This window comes from Chrysochloris asiatica, unplaced genomic scaffold, assembly GCF_000296735.1.
Source record: "Chrysochloris asiatica unplaced genomic scaffold, ChrAsi1.0 scaffold00316, whole genome shotgun sequence".
Classification (NCBI taxonomy): domain Eukaryota; kingdom Metazoa; phylum Chordata; class Mammalia; order Afrosoricida; family Chrysochloridae; genus Chrysochloris; species Chrysochloris asiatica.
Genome location: NW_006408834.1, coordinates 2,880,313 through 2,888,540, shown reverse-complemented (window position 1 = coordinate 2,888,540; position 8,228 = coordinate 2,880,313). Strand labels below are relative to the sequence as shown.

The following is an 8,228-nucleotide window of genomic DNA, read 5'->3' as shown; positions in this document are numbered from 1 at the left end:
TTCTTTTCTTGGTTCATGTACAGTTTCCTCATGAGTACAATTAAATGTTCTGGAATACCCATTCTTTCCAATATTATCCATAGTTTATTATGATCCATATGGTTGAGTCAACAAAGCCCCACTGTAGAGAGCAACACTCTGAGTCCAGGCACATATGTATACCACCAAAATCAATCCATCTTCTTTGTACTATCTGAAGTAAAAGAGGGAGGAGGGGCTAATTGAGGTTTGGATAAGATCATTCCTAGAGTAATGGCAAATCCTTGTAATAAAAGGCAATGAAAATGTGTACTAATTTCCTGATAATTTGAAAGAAAGAGAGTCCTACTGGGAATTGTAGAGATACTGTGAAAATTGGGAACAATTTTGGTGGGTGTGGGTAACATTTAAAGAGCAGGCAGATAATTCTTCCTCTTCCTTTGAACATATATATCATCTGACCCATGTTAGGGTTCAATAGGTTATCGACATTTCTGTGTGCTCTTAATCTCTCCTTGTGGACAATATCTTAATATTAAGTTTCTTGCATCTATGCTGCATTTTATGGACAAATTTTGCAAATATTATTTTACTAACAACTTTTTTGAGGCTTGAAAGGCATGTATTGCCCCCATTTTGAGGACTTCATAACTCAGAGAGGTTGATTTGCTCAGAGTCACATAGCTACCAAGTGGGAAATCTTGAATTTTAAGGATTTTTAACTTCACATTTGTTTCCTTTCATCCATGTCGATCTTCACTTGATTCACCAGTGTATTTTAATGACGTTGGCCACTATATCTAGCTCCTAATAAAATTCCATAAATATCTGTTGGAATTCATAAATATTTTTATGAATAAATGAATGGGGAAGGGAAGAAATGAATGGAATTCTCCATAGAAATGGCCTACTGATATTTGCATTTGGACAACTTGACTTTCAGAATTGGATGGAAATTATTCTAGAAAATTCTTCCATCTACTCACTTTTCATTTAAATAAATGGCCTCCCAAAAGTCCCCAAAGGAGATCATTTTACTGCACCTCTAGCTTGAGAATATTTGGTTTTGGTCCTTTCAGAGGCTATAAATTTCTTTTATCAATGTTTAATGTTTTTGGGATGACTCTGAGCAAGTATCCCATTAATTGAAAGACGAATGTTGTCATCTGCCACAGAGACGTCTCATTATGTTCCATCAAATTCAAAACAGAGCCCTTACTGGAATCCTTTTATGAATGGTGTAATTACACCACATCCTATGGTGTTTGGAAGTGGTGTTCACAATTAGCATCTATGTCAGAAGTGGGAAGTGATCTGTGTTAAACAGGAGCTGAGCCAGATGGGTCTTGCTAAGACCCTCTCCCCACCCCCTTCAGCTCCATTAAATTAAGCTGTCCCTACATGTGTGCAAAAATACATAAATCAATCTCTTACTTCTCTGCATATTTAAGAAATGCATCAGCTTCCATTAATTAAAAGTCAAGCATTTCTGTTTACAGTGAGCAGGGTAGAACAGATCATTAGTCCAAAGGTTTCCAGAGAAGCAGATCCTGGTGAGATGCCACAGCATCTACTTGCTAGGCAGCAAGCAGAGCTCAGACATGAACAGCTTTGTCCTTGGGTGTCTGGGAGACAAAGGGCAACAACCCAGAAAATTCAGGCCTCTATTTCCTCACTGTGAAATGGCACCATCCAGGGCAACCCACAGCCAACATTCCCCATGGTGTACAAAATACAATGAGCAAGAAGTCACTAGGCTTTCCAGTTACTTGTAGCAGCATAGACTTTAACTTGGGGTCTCTAACTTCCTCCTAATTGTGGGAGTTGTTTTTGATTTCCCCTTTCACTTCATGTCCTACCTACTCCCACATAAACACACACATACTTTTCCAGGCATTCACTGTTATCTTGTTCCAATTTTTTCCTTCTCCATTGTTCCTGAGTCATGTATCAATCATTTATAGAGTAATATAGAGTTCAGTTAATGTAACTCTCATTACGCTTTTTGTAAGCTTTGCTCCTAATAAAGAATCTACATCCATTAGGTAATTTTTTCAGATTTTCACATACAATGTCCTTTATCCGTCATAAAATAAATTTAAAAACAGACATATTGGGAGAAAGGTTAAAAGAAAAGTGGAAGAATTTCATCAATAATTTTATGCTTTAAACTTATTTTGGTGTATTTTTTCTTTCTCTTCTTATGATACAGAATAAAATAAACACTGATGTATACATCCAGTTTAATCAGTAAAGCGTTGGGTATATAATTTAACCATAACTTGTCTGATAGTTTGTCATACTCTGGTATCTTGCATGTTGCTGTGATACTAGAAGCTAGACTACTCGTATTTTAAGTATCAGCAGTGTCATCCATGGATAGTAGAGAGGGTTCAGCAGAACTTCCAGACAAAGACACACTAGAAAGGAGGAATTGACAAACTACTTCTGAAAGAAGGATAGCTGTGGAACATTTTAATTAGACAGGCTAGAAAGAACTCAAAATATGACCAAGGAAGAGCTGCCTCCTCAAAGAAGAGTTGACTTTAAAGACGCATAGAAAAAAAGCATTCAGAACCTTCATTTGCTGATGTCACATAATTCAAATGAGAAGAAATAACAACAAACATCCATGAATAATCAGACTATGGAATGTATGAAGTATGAATCTAGAAAAATTGGAAGTTATCAAAAATGAAATGGAACTCATAAAGATTGACATCCTAGGCTTTAGGGAGCTGCTGGAATGAACTAGTTTTGAACATTTTGAATCAGATAGCCATATGGTCCACTGTGCCACGGATGAAGAAAATAAAAGAGTAATGGTGCTGCATTCACGGATAAAACAAAATTTGAAGATCAGTCCTGAGGTGATAGGATAATATCCATACAACTCCAAGGGAAACCAGTTAGTATGACAATTATTCAAATTCACACACCAACCAGTAGTAATGCCAAGATGATGTTACTGAATATTTTTATGTACTTCTGCAGTCTGAAATTGGTTAACCATGCCATCAAGATGCATTAATAATTACTGGAGATTCTAATGTAAAAGTTGAAAACAACAACCAAAAAAAAAAAAAGGATTATAGCTAGAAAATATGGTCTTGGTGATAGAAATGATTCTGGATGCGTTCAAAGGGCAGCGTTTGCAAAATGTTGCTATGCGCCATTGAGCTGGTACCTACTCAAAGTGACCCTAGGGGAGGTGTAGACATGCTAAAGTGAGTGGAAGAGGGAAGGTGCAGCTCTGTGCCTAGCTTTTTGCATGGACGCACAGGCAGTTGAATACCAAAAGAGAAGGCCTTCAGCACCCACCTTCCCAACCCCACTTCCTGCCCTGGGCATGGAACACAGGCCAGCTATGGACTTGGGTGGTTCTTTACCGCCTTTTGCACCAGCAGCAGAGAGGTGGGGGGTTGAAGTGGGGGGACATGCTTTCTTTTCTTTGAGATTTAGTACAGGTTTTCTCAGTTTTTCTTCCACTCCACATCCAGACTTCCCTTTCTCCCTGTCCGCATCTATCACCCTGACTGAGTCTCCGAATTACTTGGTGGTTCTTTTTATTTATTTTTCGTCTTAAAAAAATTTATTTAAAAGTTTTTATTGTGAATTGAGTGATAGTTTACATGAGAGAACATCAGCTTTACATTCATCCTATCATATTTCCTTTCATTGCAATGATTACAATCATCTCCATGCATCATCATTCAACGGCATTGCTTCCATTCCCTGTGTTGTTGTTGTTGTTGTTGTTTTAATGTACTCTGAAGCACTCAGGAATGTATAATCATTCAAACAACCAAAGGGTACCCCCACAAGTAAATAGAAAGAATTTTACTTCCTCTTTGCCAATTTGGATGTCTTTAATTTTGTTATCTTGCCTTGTAGCTCTAGCTAAGACTTCCAGCACAATATTGAATAGGAGTGATGACAAAGGGCACCCTTGTCTGGTTCCTGTTTGCAAAGGGAAGGCTTTCAATTTCTCTCCATTGAGAATAATGTAGGCTGTTGGTTTTGTATATACGCTTTTAATTATGCTGAGGAATTTCCCTTCGATTCCTACTTTTTTGAATGTTTTCTTTTATCAGGAATGAATGTTGGATTTTGTTAAATGCCTTTTCTGCATCAATAGATATGATCATGTGGTTCTTTTACTTTTTTTTCTTTATATGCTGGATTACATTGATTGTTTTTCTAATGTTAAACCATCCTTGCATCCCTGATATGAATCCCACTTGGTTATGACATATTATTTTTTTGATGTGTTGCTGGATTCTGTTGGCTAGGATTTTGTTGAGAATTTTTGCATCTATGTTCATGAGGGATTTTGGTCTATAATTTTCTTTCTTAGTGACATCCTTCCCTGGTTTTGGTTATGTTTGTATGCTTGCTTCATAAAATGTATTAGGATATTTTTCAACCTCTTCTATATTCTGGAATTATGTAAGTATAATTGGTGACAGCTCTTCCCTGAATGTTTGGTAGGACTCACCAGTGAAGCCATCTGGACCCAGACTTCTTTTGGTTGGGAGTTTTTTGATGACTTGATCAATTTCTTCTATTGTTATGGGTCTGTTCAAATTTTCTGCTTCATTCTATGTAAGTTTAGGTTGGTCATGTTTTTCTAAAAAATGTATCCATCTCTTCTAAGTTTTCAAATTTGTTGGAGTACAACTCTTCATAGTATTCTGTTATTATCCTTTTGATTTCGTTTGGTTCCATTGTGACATTACCCGTGTGTTTTCTAATGTGTGTTATTTGTGTCTTCTCCCTCTTTTCTTTTGTTAGGTTTGCCAATGGTCTGTCGATTTTGTTAATTCTTTCAAAGAACCAGCTTCTTGACCTGTTGATTGTTTCTATAGTTTTTCTGTTTTCTATCTCATTTATTTCTGCTCTAATCTTTATTATTTCTTTTCTTTTGGTGACTGTAAGTTCCCTCTGTTGTTCTGTTTCTAACTGTTGTAAATGCTGTGTTAATGTGTTGATTTTGGTTCTTTCCTCTTTTTGGATGTGTGCATTTATTGCAATAAATTGTCCTCTCAGCATCACTTTCATTATGTCCCAAAGATTTTGATATACTGTGTTTTCGTTCTTATCATGTTTAATTGCTTCTTTTACCCAGTCGCTTTTGAGCAGGATGTTATTCAGTTTCCATGTACTTGACTTTATTTCCTTGGTCTTATTGGTCATTTCTAGTTTTGTAGCATTGTGGTCTGAAAAGATGCTTTGTAGTATTTTGATGTTTGTAAATTTATGGTGGCTTGCTTTGTGACCTAACACATGGTCAATTCTGGAGAATGTTCCATGTGCACTGGAAAAGAATGTGTGTTGTGCTATTGTTAGGTTAAATGCTCTGTACATATCTATGAGGTCAAGTTAGTTGATTGTGTTGTTTAGTTCTGTATGTTTGTCGAGTTTCTTTCTGTTTGTTCTACCCCTTTTTGAAAGAGGTGTACTAAAATCTCCCACTACAATTGTAGATTTGTCTATTTCTTTCTTTAATTCTAGTAGGATTTGCTTTTATATCTTGGTGCTCCTTTACTGGGAGCATAAATATTTATTATGTTTATGTCATCTTGCTCAATTGACCATTTAATCATGATATAGTGTCCTTCTTTCTCTCTTATGCTGGTTTTTTCCTTAAAGTTTATTTTATCAGAGATTAGTATTGCCACTCCTGCTCATTTTTTATTGCCATTAGCTTGGTGTATTTTTTTCCATCCTCTAACTTTTAGTCTGTTTTGTCTTTGTGTGTAAGGTGTGTCTCTTGCAGGCTACATATTGAAGGGTCTTGTTTTCTTATCCATTCTGCAACTCTTTGTCTCTTCGTTGGTGCATTTAATCCATTGACATTCAGTGTAATTATTGATGGTGGCTGTGTGTCATGGAATTGGTTACAACTCAGAACGACCCTGTACAGGGTTTCCGAGGTTGTAAATCTTTATAGGAAAAGAATGTCTCATCTTTCTCTCATGGAATGGCTGGTAGGTTCAAGCTGCTGACCTTGTGGTTTGCAGCCCAATTTGTAACCACTACGCTACCAGAGCTCCTTGTAATTATTGATATGTATGAATTAATTGCTGTCATTATCTTAATTTTTTGTGGTGCTGTTTGTTCCTTTGTTCTGCATGTCTTCTTGTGCTGAGTTCATGTGTTTTGTGCTATTTCTTGTCAATTTCTTCTTAGTTTTAAAGTTTCCTTACTATACTTGGATCTTCATTTTCATGGTAGATTGTGAAGTATTAACTTTCTTTGAGGTTATGGTATGGTGGTGCTTTTTTGAGACCACTGCTGAGGTCACTGTGGCCAAGCTGAATGCAGATGAAAAGTAGCTGATCTTGCTGGTGTGGAAAATGGTGAATGTGGCCAAAAGGAAGGTGGAACATGCACAAAGTACTCAGACTGGATCAGTTGGAACTGACAAAGGATTACAAAGAAGAAACCAAGATATACCCCGAAGGTCTGCCCTTGTAACAATAGCTGTACCAAGCCCTCCTACAGTTTAACCAGTTAGTGAGCAATGAACTGCATATTGAAATAGTGACTTCCTTCTGTTTCTGTGCTGATGGACAGCTTCATGTTAGGCAAATCCTGCATCCTGAGTCTTCCAAGAAAAATATATTATTGCCCACATGCTTCTTCTATTCTTTTGTTGGTCTTCAAAAATAACTCAAGAAATGTTGCTCTGGTTTACATGATATTGACAAAATGGGTGTTGCAGCAATGACAGTGTTTGAATTTTGAGAAAAATAGTTCATTCTCCCAATCTGAAACTTCTCAAGTTGAAGATATGGGGAATATAATTTTATCAATGATATCAGAGTCTTATAATCACAGATTTTCAAATCCATAAAGAGCAAAGGACAACCTTGAAAGTGGCATTTACAGTAAGATGGAATTTATTGCCGATATATGGGTAGTCGGGGCATAGTTTACAGTGACGGAATTTGGATCAAGATGTTGCAAGATTCTTCAAAAGACTCAATATTGCCGAGGGAAGTGCTGCACTTTGTCTGAATACTCAGGATGAATGAATGGAGAAATTCTGGTTAGGTTTGTAAGTGAAGAACACAAAGACCTAACACTACAGAGGTACAAACACCACAGGGGGACTGGGTATCTTGAAGTTTACAAAGCAACAGATTAAGATTTTCCTTAAATTGCTGGTGATATATCCAATGAGGTATCCCAATTTCTCTACAAAGAAAATCATCAAGTCATTTTCTGAATGCAGGGCTTCCATTCACAGCCACAGGTGAAGAAGTGGTAGCCTACTTTGGATACCATTGCCCCATCACTGGGGGAAAATAAGGCATTCTATTTGTCACCTACCTAGATGGGAGGCCAATTGGAGATGCTTTTGTCCTATGTGCTTGTGAGGAATATGCACAGGATGCATTGAGGAAGCATAAGGACTTGTTGGGTAAAAGAAACATTGAACTCTTCAGGAGCAACAGCTGAAGTTCAGCAGATGCTGAATCAATTCATATCCACCCCTCTCATTCCACTTCTAACCCCTTCTATTACTTCAGTACTCTCTCAATAATTTGTTCCTCTTATAAATGTTAGAGACTGTAAACACCTTCAAAGTCTTCCACATGCAGCCACAGTTGAGGACATCCTGGACATCTTGAGGGAATTATCCACAGACATGCGAACTCATGGAGTTCACATGGCATTAAATCACCAGGACTGCCCATCAGGAGATGCCTTCATCCAGATGAAGTCTGCCAACAGAGCGTCTATGGCTACACAGAAGTGTCATTAAAACAAGCCATGAAGGACAGATACGCTGAAGTCTTTCAGTGTTTGGCTGAAATGAACTTTATACTATGGGGGCACATTAAATTGAAATGGTTTGCCCCATTGCCACATAAGTTACCATGCTTGTCTACTCCTTCCTACACAATTCCCGTTCCTGCAGCTGTTATTGTATATGAAGCTTCTGTTTACCAGCTCTCTGTACTTTTGAATCCATGAACCCTCCAGCCTTCCACAATTTGTTACCCAACAGGCACTCAGCTCTTCATGAACTACACAACCTACTATCCTAACCCCAAAGGTTAGCCTAATAGCCTTGTCTGCTTCCCTACATCTGCTAATCTTAGTGGTGTCCCTCCACAGCCTAGCACAGTCGTCAGAATGCCGGCCTGACCTACAATAGTGGAAATTCTTGACTTCTTTCACAGTTACCGATAATCAAGGATAGACTTGTATACACAAGTGACCAGGCCAGGACTAAA

At 37.6% G+C, this 8,228-nt stretch overlaps 1 pseudogene; it reads left to right on the top strand.

Moving 5' to 3' along the window:
• LOC102835300 overlaps positions 1-7,781 on the top strand; it is a 139,939-nt pseudogene extending 132,158 nt beyond the window's left edge.
• The last annotated feature ends 447 nt before the right edge of the window (positions 7,782-8,228 follow it).